Source organism: Spinacia oleracea, chromosome 4 (genome assembly GCF_020520425.1).
Source record: "Spinacia oleracea cultivar Varoflay chromosome 4, BTI_SOV_V1, whole genome shotgun sequence".
Lineage (NCBI taxonomy): Eukaryota > Viridiplantae > Streptophyta > Magnoliopsida > Caryophyllales > Amaranthaceae > Spinacia > Spinacia oleracea.
Window position 1 is genome coordinate 44,989,415 of NC_079490.1, and position 19,326 is coordinate 45,008,740.

At 42.2% G+C, this 19,326-nt stretch overlaps 1 long non-coding RNA gene across 2 annotated transcripts; it reads left to right on the top strand.

The window, feature by feature from the left end:
- The first annotated feature begins 14,882 nt into the window (after positions 1-14,882).
- LOC110784035 (uncharacterized) lies at positions 14,883-18,889 on the top strand. 2 transcript variants are annotated; one of them, XR_008919712.1, is made up of 4 exons: positions 14,883-15,191; positions 15,276-15,522; positions 16,574-16,778; positions 18,669-18,889. It is a non-coding gene; the product is annotated as an uncharacterized lncRNA (long non-coding RNA). The 2 variants fall into 2 exon arrangements; XR_002532234.2 differs by having other exon boundaries at positions 14,883-15,522.
- The last annotated feature ends 437 nt before the right edge of the window (positions 18,890-19,326 follow it).

The following is a 19,326-nucleotide window of genomic DNA, read 5'->3' on the forward strand; positions in this document are numbered from 1 at the left end:
AACAATTTTCACAATAAATACACAATAGTCAATCAATTAATCTTCAACACCAATAAAGAGGCGACAATGTCCCAAATATCACGAAGTAACGGCAAAAGTGAAATTAATTGAAATTTTCACTTACACCAATTCCAAGCAATGAATTCAATTTGATGATTGTAAACCAATTGTAGTATTCTTTAATAGTGCCCAAACGTCACTCAATTGGATCAATGAATAGAATAGCAAAAACCCCAAATTGATTGAAACAGTTAGGGTTTATGAAATATGGGAAAGGTGATCGGGTTTTTTGAGGGGGGGGGGGTGCGTTTGCGGTAGCCGGCCACTGCTTCAGAGGTGGCGCTGGCGGTTGGGCGTGGTGGTGGTTATGGGGTTGGAGAAGGTGAGGAGTTGGGAGATGGGTAGTTGTCGCGGGTTCGAAGAGGGAGAGAAGGAGTGAACGTTTCTTTTATATATGTGAAGGGGGGTAATGCTGGCTGCGGGCTAGCTGCGGTCACAGCCAGAGGGGGAGATATGTGTTGTGGGGTGGCTGTGGTCATAGTGAGAAGGGTAGGCGTGTTGTGGCCATAGTGATTGGCTGTGGGCAAGGCAGAAGTGGCGAGGAAGATGGGCAAGTTGGCTGCGGGGTGACAGTGGCCGCGGTGAGGCTTGGGTGCAACGAGGGAAAATGCAGGTAGGGGTGTGTTGGCTGCAAGCACGCTGTGGGCACAACGAGGTAGTGCGCGTTTTGCGACTAACAATGTGCTAGCTGCGGGTATGTTGTGGCCACAACGAGACATTAAGCGGGCTGCGTGCATAATGCTTGTTTCTACGTTCGTGGCTCGTCGATGCATCAAAACTCCGTAATTAAGCATTGAACGTTGATCTCAGGCCTACAATTTCTTCAAAATAGACTCAATCATCACTAAACACAAACGTCAGTTTCGTTAGTAATGAAACAAACAAAATAAATAAATAAAACGAGTAACGAAAAATATTACGAAGAAGTAAACTAATCTAAAAATAAATAAAATATGAATGCAAGTGAACTAAAAATAAAATATTTTTGTGGTTATCAATTTGTTTTTTCAATAAATTAACCAAATTAAAATAAAATAATAAATTAAAATAGAAAAACTAAATTAAAATTGAAATAAATGAAAAAATGAGGAAAATTAGAAATCGGGTTCCCTCCCGATAAGCGCTCGTTTTAAGTCATTAGCTTGACTCCAAACCTCAAAAATCAAGCGTCGATGGGTGGATCGGAGAGATAGATCGTCTCCAATTTTCCGATAAATGCTCCTTCAGTGTATAGCTTCAAACGTTGACCGTTAACTTTGAACTTGGTGTCATAGCAACCTCAATAGCTCCAGGTTCCTTCACTTTGGTGATAGTAAAAGGCCCAAACCATCTAGACAAAATCTTTCCTGGAAAAATCCGTAATCGTGAATTGTAAAGCTAGACCTTATCAGCGATGTTGAACTCTCATTTTTGGATCATCTTATCATGAAACTTCTTCGTTTGCTCCTTGTAGAGCCTATGATTCTCATAAGCTTCAAACCGAAGTTCATCTAGCTCATTCCATTGCAGAAGTCTCGCTTCACCGGCCGCTTCTAAATCCATATTGATCTCCTTGACGTCCCAATTAGAGAGATATTCCATTTTAACTGGTAAATGACAAGCTTTTCCATACACCAACCGACACGGAGTTGTCCCTAACGGAGTCTTGTAGGCCATGCACAACGCCCACAATGTGTCATCCAACTTCAACGACCATTATTTTCGAGACTTATTGACTACCTTTTCGATGATTCTCTTGATTTGTCGATTAGAAACTTCAACATGGCCACTCGTTTGAGGATGATAAGCCATGCCAACCTTTTGAGTAACTTCGCCTTAAAATTCCGTTGATGAAAATGGGAACCCCCATCACTAATCACGATCCTTGGGACTCCGAAGCGCGGGAAGATGATTTTCTTGAAAAGTTTCTTAACGAACTTAGAGTCGTTGGTTAGTGATGCAATAGCTTCCACCCACTGTTTAACATAATCAACGGAAACCAAGATACACTGATTCCCACAGGAAGAAGGGAACGGTCCCATAAAATCAATGCCCCATACATCAAAGGGCTCAACCTCAAGAATTCCAGTCTGTGATAGCTCTTGCCTTTTCGAAATGTTGCCCGTTCGCTGACATTTGTCGCATGCATTGCAAAGGAAACGGGCATCCTTGAATATAGAAGGCCAATAGAAACCACTTTGAACAGCGCAATGAGCAGTCGGAATAGCACCAAGATGACCACTAGAAGGTAAATTGTGACAATTCTTAAGAACAAAGTGGGTGTCCCAATATGCCACACACCTACTAAACATACCATCGGCACACTTCCGTTACAAATGTGGATCATCCCAAAAATATCGCTTAGCATCATGGTAGAACCTCTTACGTTATTGATATGTCAAATCCTGAGGATGGGAGCCACCAACACAATAATTTACAAAGTCTGCATACCATGAGGATCGAATATATAGACACAGAGAATAAATGATCGTGAGGAAATGAATCATTGATAGGCCCTTCTGTGCTGGATTGAAACTTCAACCGAGAGAGGTAATCGACCACAACATTCTCTGCACCCTTCTTATCCCGAATCTCCAAATCAAACTCCTGGAGAAGAAGAATCCATCGAATCAGTCTCGGTTTGGCTTCCTTCTTGGCCAACAAATACTTGAGGGCGGCATGATCAGTGTGTACAATGAATTTTGAACCAACAAGATACGTCCGAAATTTCTCAATAGCATAAACAACCGCAAGGAGCTCTTTCTTAGTGTGAGGGGGTCGAAAAAGCACGAGGCTAATGCGTGACCTCGTCCCTTGTGGGTGTGACGCTTCTTTTTGTCAAATCAAGTGTAATTGGATTTCCTGTGAGTTTACACCCAATTGACTAGTAATACAGGAGTCGCCATTCAGTTTTTAACGACAATGAGAAAAACTGACAAAACCCGATTATCGTGACATAAAGGGAGTGCAATTGTGTTTGACCATGACGGCCGTAGGTTCCCTTGTGATCCCTGGTGGTGGGGATCGCTCAACGTACACCCGCAGGGTAGAGATTGAGGGTTCGGGGGACTGTAACTACCGAGAGGAGTACTCCCTCTTCGATAACTCCAGAGGCAGGATATCCTTACTAGCTCAGCATAAATAATTGAAGGGACATGCGTTAACTATTAAACTAATCTGAGTTGATTTTATCAATATGCAACATATAGTACTAGATCGAACGCGATTATCTGATTTAGATTGTTTTAAGGGACCTAGCATGATAATCCAATTTCCCAAAAATATCATATTTATTAAGCGTGATCGAACAATCAGATTTTAGTTAGTTTAACAGTTCATAAAAGGGCGAGGAAATCAATTAAACCATGGAAAAGGGACACATTACGACGCACCCTTGAGAGGTGCGTCACGGTTCTCAGAAAACTAACCACTTTGACATTGCTATTTCTCCTTTTATTTAACAAATCTCAAATTATGGGACGGGATACGTTCTGTTCGATTTATGGATCGATTGCGACAGAACGCGTGATCAGTTTTGCAGCGTGAGGCTTAGGCTTAGGGGTTTAGAGTCAATACTCAGAATATAATTGTGTGTTGTTGTCCTTTTCACGTCGAACTTAAGGCCCTATTTATAGAAAAGAGTTCGTGGAAAGATAGAATTGCAGAATTCTAATCCACGAGGAATTAGGAAAAAACACGTACCAGGTATTTTCAGCGCCCAGGCCTGGGCTCCGAAGATTTCGGCGCCCAGATCCAGGCGTTGAAAATAGGGTCTGGGATGTTTTTCTTAGTCAGATTCGGATTCCTAGAATCCGGAGTATTTGAGATTTAATTGAGTCCTTTAGTGCGTATTAACCTTATGACGGGATGCGTCTGGGCCCGTTACAAACTCTAGGCTCGTTAGAATTTTAATTAATACGTGACTCTTACTTTCGAATCATATTAGGAATAGGATTCTCTCGCAATTTCTATCTCATTTAGGATTTTATGTTGGAGTGCAACACCTAATTCTGACAGGTTTCTATCTTTTATGATTTCCACTTTTAACAACTACCTATTACGGCAGTTACTATTTTTAGCAGGTTTCCATAAATAGCAAGTTTCGGGTGAAATGAAAAGGGGTAATGAGATTCGTTATTTTATAGGAGATGCATTGTCAAGTGGAGATTTACGTTCTCATCATCGAACCTTCCCTTTCGGGAATGGGGACAAAAGTAGGTGGCTACAGTTAGCCCCCACTTTGACTGAGTCTTGGAATAAGACGATGGTCAAAGTACTAGACGGAGTGCGCCACACAAGCCATGATGACTTGTTTTTGCGAGGGTCTCACGATCCCCCGAGTGATAACATTTGACTTAAGGGTCATCACTTGAAGTGTCGACATATCCCTCACGTGTCATTGGGATTTGTCAACGGATAGTATAGAAACTTCCTCACTTTGTCATTGGAAGGATCTAAAGAAGTGTAGAAACTCCCTCACTTTGTCATTGGGAGTAGCTACAGATGTTTTCGAAATCAAAGCTATAAAGTGTAATTGGGCCTGGCCAAGCCCAACCACGAGGTAAAAATGTTTTTAAAGATACTCATTTTCAAGGCTAGTTAAACGAGAAAACCCCCTTGTTTTTATGGGACGTAAAACGAAGGAAAATCCAGCGCATCGTTCTTTTTTGGAAAAACGGAAAACCAATCCTTTAATTTTTGGAAAAAGGGAAAACCGATCCTTTAATTTTTGGAAAAAGGGAAAATCGATCCTTTAAATTTTGGAAAAAGGAAAAACCGATAAAGGTTATCGCTGCAGCGACTAAGGACCTGCGCGGTTAGTGACGCAGACCCCGCCGGCTAAAGATGACGAGCCTGTCCGCTAAGGGTGGACACCCCGTCCGATAGAAGTGGACGAATCTGTTTTTGAAATTTGAAGATAAGGACCTACGCGGTTTGTGACGTAGACCCCGCCGGCTAAAGATGGCGAGCCTGTCCGCTAAGGGTGGACACCCCGTCCGATAGAAGTGGACGAATCTGTTTTTGAAATTTGAAGATAAGGACCTACGCGGTTTGTGACGTAGACCCCGCCGGCTAAAGATGGCGAGCCTATTTTGAATTTGAAGACTTTATTTTTCGAAAACTGAGGACCTGCGCGGCTAGTGACGCAGACCCCGCCCGTTGAAGGTGGGCGAGCCTATTTTGAATTTCTTACTTTCTTTTCATTTTGCCTATGTGGTAGGGCTTTTGTGATTACGACCTGTTGGTGGGTCGCAATATTTCCTGATTAGGTGTGTCCTATAAGTGGGCCCACACTGCGTATATATTTTTTTGTGTTAACGATATTGCAAAGTACCGTTTTTGGGAAAGAAATATCAAGATAAAGGATATTTTACACAAATAGGGGATTGTGCGTACCCGACAGCGAATATTCGCTGTCTGGGAAACACTTTCAGCGCCCAGCTCTGGGCGCGAGAATTTCTAACGCCCAGTGCTGGGCGTTGAAAATGCGAAGGGGAGGACGGTCTTTAAAAGACGCGACCGTCTTCTTTTTCTTCTCATTTCCACCATTTTCGTTCTCACTCTTCATTTCATTCTACTTATTTTTGCTCGTTTTCTTCACTTTCCTTGACGAATTCTACTCCAAATCACTTCCTAATCTTCCCAATGTAAGTAATTTTTAGTAATTTTGAGCTTTTTTGTCAATTTCAGTATTTTTGTCAAGTATTTTTATGCATGAAATTGATTTGGGGGTTTTTGATTTTGTGCCCCTTTCCTTCAATTAGATAGTTGGAAAAGTTCTACATAACATGTTAATTAGTTTGTGCATGTTAATTTTCGCAAGTATGTTGATTCTTGTTGAATTTGGGCATTTTTATACTAGCCCCCAAGTATACCTACGACTCTAGTGTTTTCTTACAATGTAGGTGTTTTTGGTATATTGCTTGCGTTCCTCACAATTCATGAATGACAAATTATGGAAGAATTTTCATTTTGTTGGAGTTAATTAAAAAAATTTCACTTAGGGAATTTTTTGCTCAATATGAACTTAGTATAATGTCTTAGGGAACAAAAATTGTATGACTCCATTTTATGAGTGGAATGCACTCCTTTAGTGATTGGTGTGAGTGCCAGTTTTGTTAAAGGTATAATGCGTTGTTGTATTATTGATCAGCATGCCTGACGAGTCTCCACCTCCTTCTGGTGGCCACGAGGAGCGTGGCATGACGCGTCAGTCTACTGGAGCGGGACCCCTATGGGTGGGTCCTGAGCTCTACGACGGTCGGGACCTGCACTACGACCTAGAGCACCACGTGACTTCCCGCCTTCACGCGAGGAGGGAGACTACGGTTCGCGGCTACGGTGCAGCGACGAGTGAGACTGTTTTTGGTTTCCTGAGCTCGGACGCCCAGGCTTTGGTGAGGGCGAGCTCACTGTTTCCGGTGGTCAAGACCTTCTGGGAGATACTGCAGCTTAACATCTCCCTGTCCTTTCTGCGGTCGTTCATGAGGTGGTGGTGGGATACCACCAACACTTTCCATTTTCCTTGGGGTGAGATGACGATTACTCCCGAGGACTACACGGCTTTGACGGGCTTGACCTTTACAGGGAACCCCGTTCGTCTGAGGTCGGATGGCCCACCGCCGACCGTTGCTGAGGGTACCAGGCTCCTGGGCTCGTGGATGGGCATGAGATTGCCTTTGTACCAGCCCCGTGGGATACCTTTCGCTGACCTGATGTGGGCCTTGGAGCATTGGGTAGAGGAGTCATCTTCGAGAAAGGCTCGACTGTTCTACCTCCATTTCATTACTTCCACTTTTCTATCGGGTCCGACTGACACCTTTGACCCGAGGTGGATAGGCATGGTGGAGGACGTGTCTACACTGGGTGACTATTGCTGGGGAGATTTGGGCTATGCGACGCTCGTCGGCCAGATGAGCTTGGCGGTGCGCGACTCGGACCCGAGTAGACGTCACTTTGTCATTACATTGGCGGGAGTGCGTCGTTTGATCGAGGTATGTGCCTAGACTTTCTTTTGTTTTCTCGCTTTTACCGGGCCTCTTTTTTTTTAACGTTTTATTGTCTTTTCCTTTTGCAGCTGTGGGCCTTTGAGCACTTACCTTGGCTGGCTCCCCGAAAGGGGCAGAGGCCTTTGGAGTACCCTGCCGGTCGTCGTTGGGGTTGGAAGAAGAAGCTGACTGTGCGTCCACCACCCGATACCGTGTGGGATCTCATTCGGGACGGGAACCCTGAGCATGTGCAGAATCTTATCCTCTATCTCGTATTTCCTCATTCTTTTTATTTTCTATGTGCGAGATCTGATCGTGTTTGTACAAAACAGGTGGTTTGGACCCCGTGGCTCTCTTTTAGGGGTACTTATGCTTCGGTCAGGGATAGTTATGCCCTGAGCCAGATGCGGGTCTTGTTCGTTGGCCGCCGGGACCCTGTCTGGTACCTGGGAGAGCGGGTACGTATGCAGACTGTCGGGGCTTTTTCGGTGCCTAAACCTCCGCCTGCGACCATGCTGTCTACTCGTTCGATAGGCGAGTCGTGGAGGGTCCACTTGAGGACTGGCGTGCCGGCGACGGAGCTGGTGATAGCGGGAGCTAGCTATTATCAGTTTATCCAGGACTCTCTTCGTCTCCCGGAGCCTGGCGCTGTGAGTTGCCCTCTCTTTTTGTATTGATTTTAGTGTTTTCATGCTCGTGCCCATGTGTTTATGTTTACTGTGTTATGTGCAGGAGTATCCTGACCCTTCGTTAGGGGGATGGGTGCTTCCCGATGCTCGGATCTCGTATACCGGAGAGAGTGGATCCGAGATTGTGGAGACTTTCCCGGAAGACCGGGTCTTCCATGCTGCTCTCCCTGAGGGAGTACAGGCGGTATGCACCTTTTATTTGTGCACTCTTCTTATATCTTTCTTTTTTCTTTTGTTACTAACATTCCTGATTCAGGTTCCGGCCCGCACGGCCAACGCGATGGTGGGGGTGATCAACCGGTTGAAGTCCGCGTTGGTTCGGGCCCGATCTGCACTTTCTTGCAGGAGCCCCCACTCCACTCGGTTAATGTGCCCTCTTTTGCTTTTGATTTGTACCTTTTGTTTGGTTTTCCGTTACTCACCCTCTTTTCTTTTTGTAGACGGGGGCTGGACGAGACGGGGCCGACGACGCGGTCGTGGGGAGAGAGAGAGGGCACGACACTCGCCCCTACGGCATCGCTGTTCCGATGTGGGGGTGAGTTCTTCCGGGGAGAGGTCCGAGCCGGAGCGTAGGCGACGTTCCGTGTCGGTGGCTCGAGAGCCTAGCCCCGAGTTGCAGTCACAGCCTCATTTTTGGGGTGATTCTTGCTGGGGGTCCTCATACCACGGGGAGTGGAGTGGATGGACCGGCGAGGCTTGGAGACATGAAGCCGATGACGAGTCTTAGGCTTACCTCCTGTTTTGTATATATTCATTCTTGTATTCCGCATGTATGTATTTTTTATTTTTTTGCGAATTTTTTGGTGCAAGAATGTTTTGAGCCTTCCGTGGGCTTTGCCTCAACATTTTATAGCAGTACTAGCTTTTTAAACCAACGACGAATTTCGAAAAGAGAAAGAATTCCATATATAAAAAAACATGAGTTCATACAAGAGTGCACACATATTTTTAGACTAGCCGACTATTTGGGGTATTACATATGCATGTTCACTATTTTTCGTTCTTTGCCGACTTGTGCCATACTCCTTTGTTGGGCTTGTTCCTGAAAATTCTTGTGTCTTTGTTTTCATTCTTATTTGGCCTTGCCCGTGCATGGGTTGGGGTATAGTGCCCTTTGTAATATCCTTTCTTCTTGACGTATTGCATAACTTTATTATTTTTTAATATTTATTGGACCGAATCCTTGATAAGGATTGCCTACGTATCTTGTCAGAATCAGGTCGCGCGTAGTTCTAGCTTTGAATTTTTGAATTTTTTTTGAAAGGGGTGTTCATTACACATCTGCTTCCCCCCCAAGTGTTCGTGGTTCTTTTGATGATCCGGAAAAGGAGTACGAACACTTGTAGAAGCGGGAGGATAGGTGGCAAGAGAAAATGACGCCCGTTCAAGGGCGAAGGAAAATATCGGCGCCCAGGCCTGGGCGTGAAAAATAAGAGCGCCCAGTCCTGGGCGTTGAAGTTTTGTCCTTCGCTTTTTCTACTTTATCGAGTTTTATGCCGTTTGTTTAGAGTAATGCGCAGAATGTTTGCTTATGAGTCTTAATGTGTTTTATTAGATGCCTTAACTCCTGACTGAATTTTATTAAATATAGTACTTTTTTAATTGGTCTAAGTTTGTGAGGTTAGCGAATTCCGCTCCATCTATGTCGGCTAGTTGGACTGCTCCGCCAGGTAGGATGGTCTTTACAAAATATAGTCCTGTCCAGTTAGGCCAGAGTTTTCCTCGAGGGTCCGTAGTAGGTGCGCGGACTTCTTTTAATACAAAATCGCCTTCTTTGATATTTCGAGGTTTGACTCTTTTGTTGAATTGCCTTGCGATGCGCTTTTGATACACTTGCACGTGATGTAAAGCTCTCAACCTCCGTTCGTCTAAAAGGACGAGCTCGTCGTACCTAGCTTGAACCCAATCAGTCTCGGGCAGCTTGCTTTCTAGGACGATCCAGAGGGAGGGAATTTCCAACTCGATTGGTTGAACTGCTTCCATTCCGTATACCAAGGAGTAGGGTGTTACTCCAATGGAGGTGCGAATTGAGGTTCGATAGCCCCATAATGCGAAGTGTAATTTGTTGGGCCAATCCTTATAATTTTCGGCCATTTTTTCGATTATGACTTTAATATTTTTGTTGGCCGCCTCTACCGCGCCGTTCATTTGCGGCCTGTAGGGAGAGAATTTATGGTGTTTGACATGATATTTTTCGAGCAGGTCTTGGACTTCGGCCCTAAAGTGGGAACCTTGGTCACTTATGATTTCATGTGGAACCCCGTATCGGCAGAATATGTTCTTTTCTAGGAATCGAGCGACATGTTTGGCCGTTAATTTTGCATAGGAGACTGCCTCTACCCATTTAGTGAAGTAATCAATTGCGACTAAAACGTACTTGTGTCCCCCTACGCCTGTTGGTGTTACCTTGCGTATTATATCTATACCCCAGGTGGAAAAGGGCCATGGAGAAGTGAAGGTGTATAGTTCTGAGGGAGGCAAGTGGTTAAGGTTACTAAAGATTTGGCATTTTGGGCAAGTTTTTACAAAGTGATGGCAATCGGTTTCCATAGTGGTCCAATAGTACCCTGAGCGGGATATTTTTCGGGATAGCATTTTTCCGTTCATATGGGGTCCGCACACGTCGTTATGGTAATCTTCCATTAGTCTTTGGGCTTGGTTTTGGTGGACACAAAGTAACTTGATTTTATTCGGCGTGTATTTGTACAGTTTCCCCAGAATTATGCTATATTGTGAAGCGAGGAGGCGCAGGGCCTTTTGTGCTCGCGGGGAGGTGTTTCGGGGGAATTCCCCACTTGTTTTGTAACGAAGGATGTCCGTATACCATGGTTCTTCTTCGGTGTTTTCAGGTTCGGAGACTATGGCACAACAATAAGCCGGCTCTTTCCTTCGCTCGACCCGAAGGGTCATTCCGTCCCATTCATTCGGGATGTTGAGCATTGAAGCTAGCTTCGCTAGTGCATCCGCGAATCGGTTGTCGTCTCTTTGTAAGTACGTATACTCGATTTTTTTAAATTGCTCGACTATTTGGTCTAAGTGAGCTTGATATTTTGAGAGACTAGTGCTTCGGACCTTCCATCTTTTGGATATATGGTTTATTATTAGGGAAGAATCCCCGAAGACTTGTAGATGTTTGATTCCGAGGCTAACTGCGGCCTCTAGCCCAACTATGCAGGCTTCATATTCGGCGGCGTTGTTTGTGGCCTCGAAGTCAAGTTTGACGGAAATTGGTATATGGGCCCCTTCGGGACTGACTAGGAGAACTCCGACGCCGCATCCTTTCTGGTTGGACGCGCCATCGAAGTATAGTGTCCAATATTCGTCTCGTATCACCAGAAGTTCCTCGTCAGGGAGGAGATAAGCTTCCGTGGTTTCCTCATTCGTGGCATGCTCGGCCAGGAATTCGGCTACCGCTCTTCCTTTGATTGTTTTTTCTGGCATGAAATTTAGGTCGAGTTCTGAGAGCATGACTAGCCACCTGGACAGGCAACCATTTAGGGCGGGCTTTTCGAACATGTATTTTAAGGGGTCTAGTTGTGACACTATATGAACAGTGTGGGCCAATAGGTAATGTCTGAGTTTTTTGGATGCCCAGACGAGGGCGAGGCAGGTTTTCTCAAGTTCTGTGTATCTCGTCTCGTACTGTATGAACTTCTTGCTCAAGTAGTAAATTGCTCGCTCGGATCCATGTACACACTGTGAGAGCATAGCTCCTGCTGCAGTATCTGTGACAGTTAGGTATAGGCGTAAAGGGATTCCGGGCAAAGGCGGGGAAAGGACGGGTGGTTTGCTTAGATATTCTTTGATTTTATCGAAGGCAATTTGGCATTGTTCATCCCATTCGGCCTTTTCTTCTTTTCTTAATTTTTTGAATATTGGTTCGCAAGTCATAGTAAGCTTGGAAATGAACCTACTAATGTATTGCAGCTTTCCTCGGAAGCCCCTTATCTGTTTTTCAGTTTTTGGTGGGGGAATTTCAGTAATGGCTTTGATCTTGGATGGGTCAATCTCTATTCCTCGCGTACTAACAACATATCCTAGCAACTTTCCAGAGGTTACCCCGAACACACATTTTTGTGGATTTAGTCTCATGTTATATTTCAAGATTCGGGTGAAGAACTTTCTAAGTGCCGGGAGGTGACCGTGCCGGTCTTTAGATTTGACGATCATGTCGTCTACATAGACCTCGATTTCTTTGTGTATCAAGTCATGGAGTAACGTGGTGGCTGTTCTTTGATAGGTGGCCCCCGCGTTTTTCAAACCAAAAGGCATTACAGTGTAACAATATGTACCCCAAGGGGTAATGAAAGTTGTTTTTTCCATGTCTTCTTCTGCCATAAGTATTTGGTTATATCCGGCGTACCCGTCCATAAAGGAGAGGAGTGTGTGTTCTGCGGTGTTGTCTACTAGTATGTCAATGTGAGGTAGAGGGAAATCATCTTTGGGACTGGCTTTGTTTAGGTCTCGGAAGTCCACGCACATTCGCACTCGTCCATCTTTTTTAGCTACGGGGACAATATTGGCCACCCATTCTGGGTAGTTGGAGACTTTTATGAAGCCGGCGTCTAGTTGTTTAGTGACTTCTTCTTTTATTTTCAAGGCTATCTCTGGTTTGAGCCGCCGTAGCTTTTGTTTTACTGGCGTCATTTTGGGATCCAGCGGAATTTTATGCTCAACGATTTCTCGATCTATTCCTGGCATGTCTTTGTAGGACCAAGCAAAGACACCCTCGAATTCCCGCAAAGTGGAGATTAGATCGGCCTTTTCAGTGGGAGTTAAGGTGAGGCCAATTTGAATGATTTTAGGATTTTCTTCCGTTCCAATATTTACCGATTCCGTGTCCTCAATTATAGGAGTTTTGAGTTCTTGTTCATTTACAGCTTTTATTAGCTCGGTATATTCCTCTCCTGGCTCTTTTTCGCGCTCATTAGTGGCGAGACATTCTGCATTATTACTCGGATTTTTAAGCGGCATATACTCAAAAGTTTTGTTTATCTTATTAAAGTCATGAAGCATTACATCAAAAAGATCTCTCGGAGTAGATATTTCCGGGTCTAAACTATTTTTGGGAGGGGTTACCATTTTGCTAGGTTCGGCCTCGGAGTCAGACTCGGATTCAGACTCTAATTCTTCGTACATCGGACCCTCTCCTGCAGATATCTTGAACTTCATCCCACGAGCATTAGTCCATTTTAAAGTCTTGCGCCACCCTCGTTGGATTTGGTCATCTTTTGAGGGTGATGGAGCGATCAACTTAGTAGGATCGAACACTTCATCTTGAAGGGCTAATGCCATAATTTCTGTTTCATTCTTCGCTCTTTTCTTTTCTAACCCAAACAATAGCCCAAAAGCATGTGAGTTGGGGAGCGTTTTTGGCATAGCACGATTCTTTGGGGCGAGTGGCCTTTGAGAACGTAAAGGGTCGTGTTCCAGAGCATGCATCTCTTGGGTTTGTGCGACCTCTAGGTATAGATGTTCGGGATATGCTTCTTCCATCGCGTTCCTTGATGGCTATCACGGGTAGGTATTCAGGGGCCCTGCATTATCGTTGTGGAGTAGGAGACACATTAGTTTGTTTCGTGAGTCGGTTTTTTAGACATTCTATGCCTACCCTTAAGTCGGACTAGTATATTTGGACTGCTATGTGTGCACTTTGAACTCTTTATATTTTCGAAAATCTTCGCCCGTGTGACATTCATAATTATTAGCATGTTCGGTTTTTAGTGCCGAGCATTGTCGTCGTAGGAGGCCTAAAAACGACGCAAAGAGTTATTAATTTTTTACGAGTCGCTTTTGAAATCGAGTGCTTTTCTTACGCCCACGTAGCTATTCTTTTTACGAACGTTTTTTGTGCTACGTATTTTCCTTTTGCGCGGGCACCGAGGCTGCTGCGCCTGACCAGAAGGCCAAGCAGCAACTTCAGCGCCCAGCGTAGGGCGTGAGAAATTCTGGCGCCCAGCCAGGGGCGTTGAAAATGCGTCCCTGGCTGGTTCTCGTTTTCTGTTTGCGTCTACTTTTGTTTACGCGACTTCGATTTTGCGTGCTTGCCTAATAACGTCCTTTACGCGTTGTGCAGCGTTTGTGGGATTCGTTACAGGCCATCCCGAGCGTCGCTTATTTTTGTGGCGATCGTTCGGGTTTGCGGAACACGTGTTTTGGTATAACTCTTTGGCAAATTGGTTTGTGAATGTTTGGGCAATTTTTAAGGTCGTTTGTTTTTCTAGGACAGTTTGTCACACACAATCATATATTTCGCTACACATAACTAACATTCCATCATGAGGCAATAATAATATGTCATGTAGTTTATGATAGGCTTCTATGGGTAGTTATTTGCGCCTGGCTTGGTACCGCTTCTATCGTAGATCCAACACATGCCCCGGTCGAGGTAGTGTCTTCAGCAGACAAATTTCGCTCAAGAGGCCAACCCGCAAGTGCAAGCCAAGGGGGCATGCAGGCGAGAGGGACCTAATGGGCGAGCGATTGGGTTTGGGACGGGTGTACTACTAGCGAAAGTGCCGAGTGGACAACATTCGAAGCGTATGCACCCCCCGGTTGGCGATGGGTATCCTTAGTCCCAACTCCCAAGATGAAACACCAAGGGAGCCAAGATTCGTTATGCGGTTCTGTCCGTTCACATTAATATGCTGATTTTCAGGTCGTCCCAACTTGATTGGGAAATAAACGCGGGGTAGGATCGTTTCACCCTTCGGCTATTTTGATTACCTACAAGCACGAGTATTTCCTTCACTATCCCCAGTGGAGTCGCCACTGTGAGGGGGTCGAAAAAGCACGAGGCTAATGCGTGACCTCGTCCCTCGTGGGTGTGACGCTTCTTTTTGTCAAATCAAGTGTAATTGGATTTCCTGTGAGTTTTCACCCAATTGACTAGTAATATAGGAGTCGCCATTCAGTTTTTAACGACAATGAGAAAAACTGACAAACACTAGTAGACAAACTGCCATGTGCTTCCCTTCAAGTGCGGCTCATTTGATAAATTGGCAGCACTTGAGAGTCCAAAAAAAAAAGTAAAAATATATTTTCACAAGTGCGGGCTCATTGTAGAAAATAAGCAGCACTTGAATTCAAGTGCGGGTTTAAACTCAAGTGCGGGCTCATTTCACAAAGAGCCGCACAAAAGATCCCCAAAAATAAAGGCAGCACAAAAAAAAGACCTCCTTCCCCTCACATTCGTTTTTCGCTTCTTTCTGTCTCCCCGACACTCTTCACTTTTCCTCTTCACCTTCGTTTTCTTCCTCCTCACTCATCACCTTAGTCTCCTCGCCGCCGGAGATCATCGTCGAACCTCTTTATCGGCGGCTGCTTAGTTGTTCTTTGTTGTTGTGGTGTTGATTTTTACAGTAGCTTCTCTCTCCTCATCTCTTGTCTTTGCACTCTCTCTCGCCTCCAGTCTGCACCACCGCCGTCAATGGTGGTCGTAAATCCTTCATCAACTGTAATCAATTATCAATTGGTAAACTCTTTAACCCATTCCACAAATCAATGATATTGTAAATTAAATTTCCCAATTGACCAAACCCTAACTTTCTCTACTTAGATTCTTTATCTCCTATTGTTCGGTGCACCACTTCCTCTGTCGTCGGAGCCGTGTTGTGGTGGTGGTGATGCCCACCTTGTGGGTTGTTCGTTGACTTGTCGTTGTGGCTCTACTCTACCCATGTTGTCCCCTGCCTCGTCTCTTCTGGAGCTTTATGGGTTGCCGTAGTTGCAGTTGCTTTTGGTGTTGTCGATTGCGTGTTGGTTATCTCTCCCATGTCCTCTTTATTCCTCCATTTAATTTAATGGTATACTTCAAGCGCAAGTCATTTTTGCTTTATTTTAGTTTTGTCCAATTCAATTGCTATAGTCCTATGGAAAACAATTTGTTATTGGTTTATTATTTTGATTAATGTAAAAATAATTTCAGTTATTTAGATTAAGTATTTAAATTATGCAATTGAATAATTCAGATTATTTCATATATAAAACATAAGCATGTGAGCAAGGAAGATTATGATTAAATGGGCCTGTCAATCGTTCAGAGGAAATGCTTCTGAAACTTGCTGTTAGTATCCTGCATACTTTCAGTAACACCTCTACACTTAGTAACATATTTCATGTATTTGTAGCTTGCCTTGGTTATTAGTAGAGCTGCCCTATGTTGTTTACATTGCCAATATACAAGAATTTTGTCTCACATGTGGACTTTGCTTGTTCTGCCATGAGCTGTGCCCCTGTAGAATATTGTTTGTGTTGTTTAGCTGCAGACTGAGTGTCTATTACACACTACCTTGAAATTTGAACTGTTGCAATGCTCTTTTTCTTATACATTGTGGTTGATGTTAATTCTTAAGCTAATGATGCTATGAACAAATGCATCCATTATATTTGTATAAGATATGAATCTTTGTACACCTTTTAACTTGTATGCTCCCCCCCCCCGCCCTTTCTGATTTGGGTGTTCATTAGATTTGGATATTCGGGGAGATTTTTAATGTAAATTTTTGGATTTTGATTCTTGATTTTATTTTTTATATTTATTTTGTTGATTGAAGATCTATATTGATCATAGTTATGTTGGTGGTTATTTGTTAAAGAGGGTAAAGATTAGGTGTTAAGTAAATCGATATAAACATACATAATTGACTGACAATTGATACTCCCTAGTTGATTCTTATGTTTTAAGAGTTTTTTGTTTGGTGGTTATTTCCGATTTTTGTATATTTATGGAGTATAATTTATCTCCGAGTGGTAGCGCAGTTGGGTGGATGTTACAAAAAGGGTTTAGGTAGAAATTATGTATGAATTTTTTATCCTACCCATTTTATCCTAATGCCAATCGACATTTGGATGCAGGTGAATCATGTCCCAACAGCAAGTCATCGAATTCGACTATATGGCTGATGAGCAGGATGTGGCAGAATTCATTGATGTTATTGTGAGTTCTTTTTGGGAAATGGGATATTGAATATTTACTTATTTTGGTGTGATTAGGAACGTAAGTCAAAAGAGAAAGGTGGAAGTTACTATGAGTTCTTTTACCATTCAAGACTGGTCAAGGGTACGATTCTACATTTTCAGGTTTTGTAGCTTTCTACTTTTCTGCATTGGTTTGTGAGAAAAATAGCCAATCCTTCCAGATGTTGCTTTTTCTTTCAGTTCTTCATGTTTCACTGCATTGTTCCCGAATGTTGATGCTTATTTAGAGACTAACCATCAGTTATCTCTCATAAGGTACGGGGTAATATATGAGGAGTTTTGTAGCTAAAAATTGTAGGATTAGTCATTTTAGTCAAAATATGACCTATAATGAACAAACGAGCCTCAAATGTGCATAACTTGACCAATGTAGGTGAGAATGAGCCTTAGAAAACATAAAAATAACTCTAATAAACATGTAAATTATTTAAAATACTTATTTCGGTTCATTAGTTGAAAGTTAAGACCGAAATAAGCCATTTAGTCAAAATGTGACCAATAATAATCAAACGAGCCTTAAATGAACATAACTTGACCAAAGTAGGTAAAAATTAGTACTTGAAACACAAAATAATAAATATTAAACATGTATAGGGTTTAAAATACTTATTTAAGTTCATTAGTTGAAAGTTAGGAGTTAAATAAGCTATTTTAGTCAAAATGTGACCTATAATGATTACGAGATTTAATGTGCATACCTTGACTAAAATAGGTGAGTATAAGCCTCAGGAACATAAAACTAAGTATATTAAACATATAACGGGTTCAAAATACTTATTTAAGTTCATTAGATGAAAGTTGAGACCGAAATAAGTAATTTTAGTCAAAATGTGACCTATAATGAACTAATGAGACTTAAATGTGCATAACATCACCAAAATGAGTGAGAATGAGTCTTTGAAACATAAAACATAGTGTATCAAACATGGAAAGGTTTCAAAATACTCATTTAAGTCCATTAGTTGAAAGTTGAGATCAAAATTAGCCATTTTAGTCAAAATGTGATCGATAATGAACTAACGAGGCTTAAATGTGCATAACTTCACCAAAAAGGGTGAGAATAAGTATTTGAAACATAAAACTAAGTGCATTAATCATGGAAAGACTTTACAATACTCATTTAAGTTCATTAGATGAAAGTTAGGACCGAAATTAGCCATTTTAGTCAAAACGTGACCGATAATGAACTAACGAGGCTTAAATGTGCATAACTTCACCAAAATGGATGAGAATTAGTATTTGAAACATAAAACTAAGTGTATTAAACATGGAAAGACTTTAAAATACTCATTTAAGTTTATTAGTTGAAAGTTGGGACCGAAATTAGCCATTTAAGTCAAAACGTGACCGATAATGAACTAACTAGGCTTAAATGTGCATAACTTCACCAAAATGGTGAGAATGAGTCTTTGAAACATAAAAATAAGTGTATTTAACATGAAAAGACTTTAAAATACTCATTTAAGTTCATTAGTTGAAAGTTGGAATCGAAATTAGCCATTTTATTCAAAATGTGACTGATAATGAACTAACGAGTTTTAAATGTACGTAACTTCACCAAAATGGGTGAAAATGAGTTTTTGAAACATAAACCTAAGTGTATTAAACATGGAAAGACTTTAAAATACTCATTTAAGTTTATTAGTTAAAAGTTGGGACTGAAATTAGCCATTTTAGTCAAAATGTGATCGATAATGATCAAACGAGTCTTAAATATATGTACATAATTTCACCAAAATGGGTGAGAATTAGTATTTGAAACATAAAACTAAGTGTAGCAAACATGGAAAGACTTTAAAATACTTATTTAAGTTCATTAGTTGAAAGTTGAGACCTAAATTAACCAATTTTATTATTATACGGTTCATTATTTCTTTGTTTTGAACAAATTAAGTCTTAATTCATTGTATGATTCAATCTTTATAATATAACTAAAGTGTATATATATTTTTTGATGGTCGATCTGTTTAAGGTATTCAATAATCTGAGGGAGCGGCCTTTCACCTTTGAAGAGATAGATGAAGTTCAAGAAATGTTGTCAAATTTCATTACCAGTGATTGTCTTTGATATTTTCTTGTACTGAATCTTAAATTATGGAGGCAAGTTTTTCATATGATTGTAATGTAATCGACTTTTATATTTACAGTTATATACTATTTAATTTAATTATCTATATAAGTGTATACTTTTTATGTGACGTATGGAGGTTAATCAGTGGCGTGGTCCAATTATAATATGTAGCAGGGAAATCGGTTATACAAAAAATTTAGATCATGTGCGGCTCATTTATAGGCAATGTGCGGCTCATTTATATATATCAAGTGCGGCTCATTTTTATGCTTGTGCTGCCCATTTCTATGTCAAGTGCGGGCTCATTTTCAAAATTGGCAGCACTAAATATGTCAAGTGCGGGCTCATTTTCAAAATTGGCAGCACTAAATATGTCAAGTGCGGGCTCATATTCTAAAATTGGCAGCACAAAATATGTCAAGTGCGGGCTCATTTTCCAAATTGGCAGCACTTGAAACATCAAGTGCTGCCAATATTTTGGCAGCACTTGAGAAACATCAAGTGCGGGCAGGTCATGTGCTGCACATGTAAAAGCCCGCACTAAACCCTTTAAAATGAG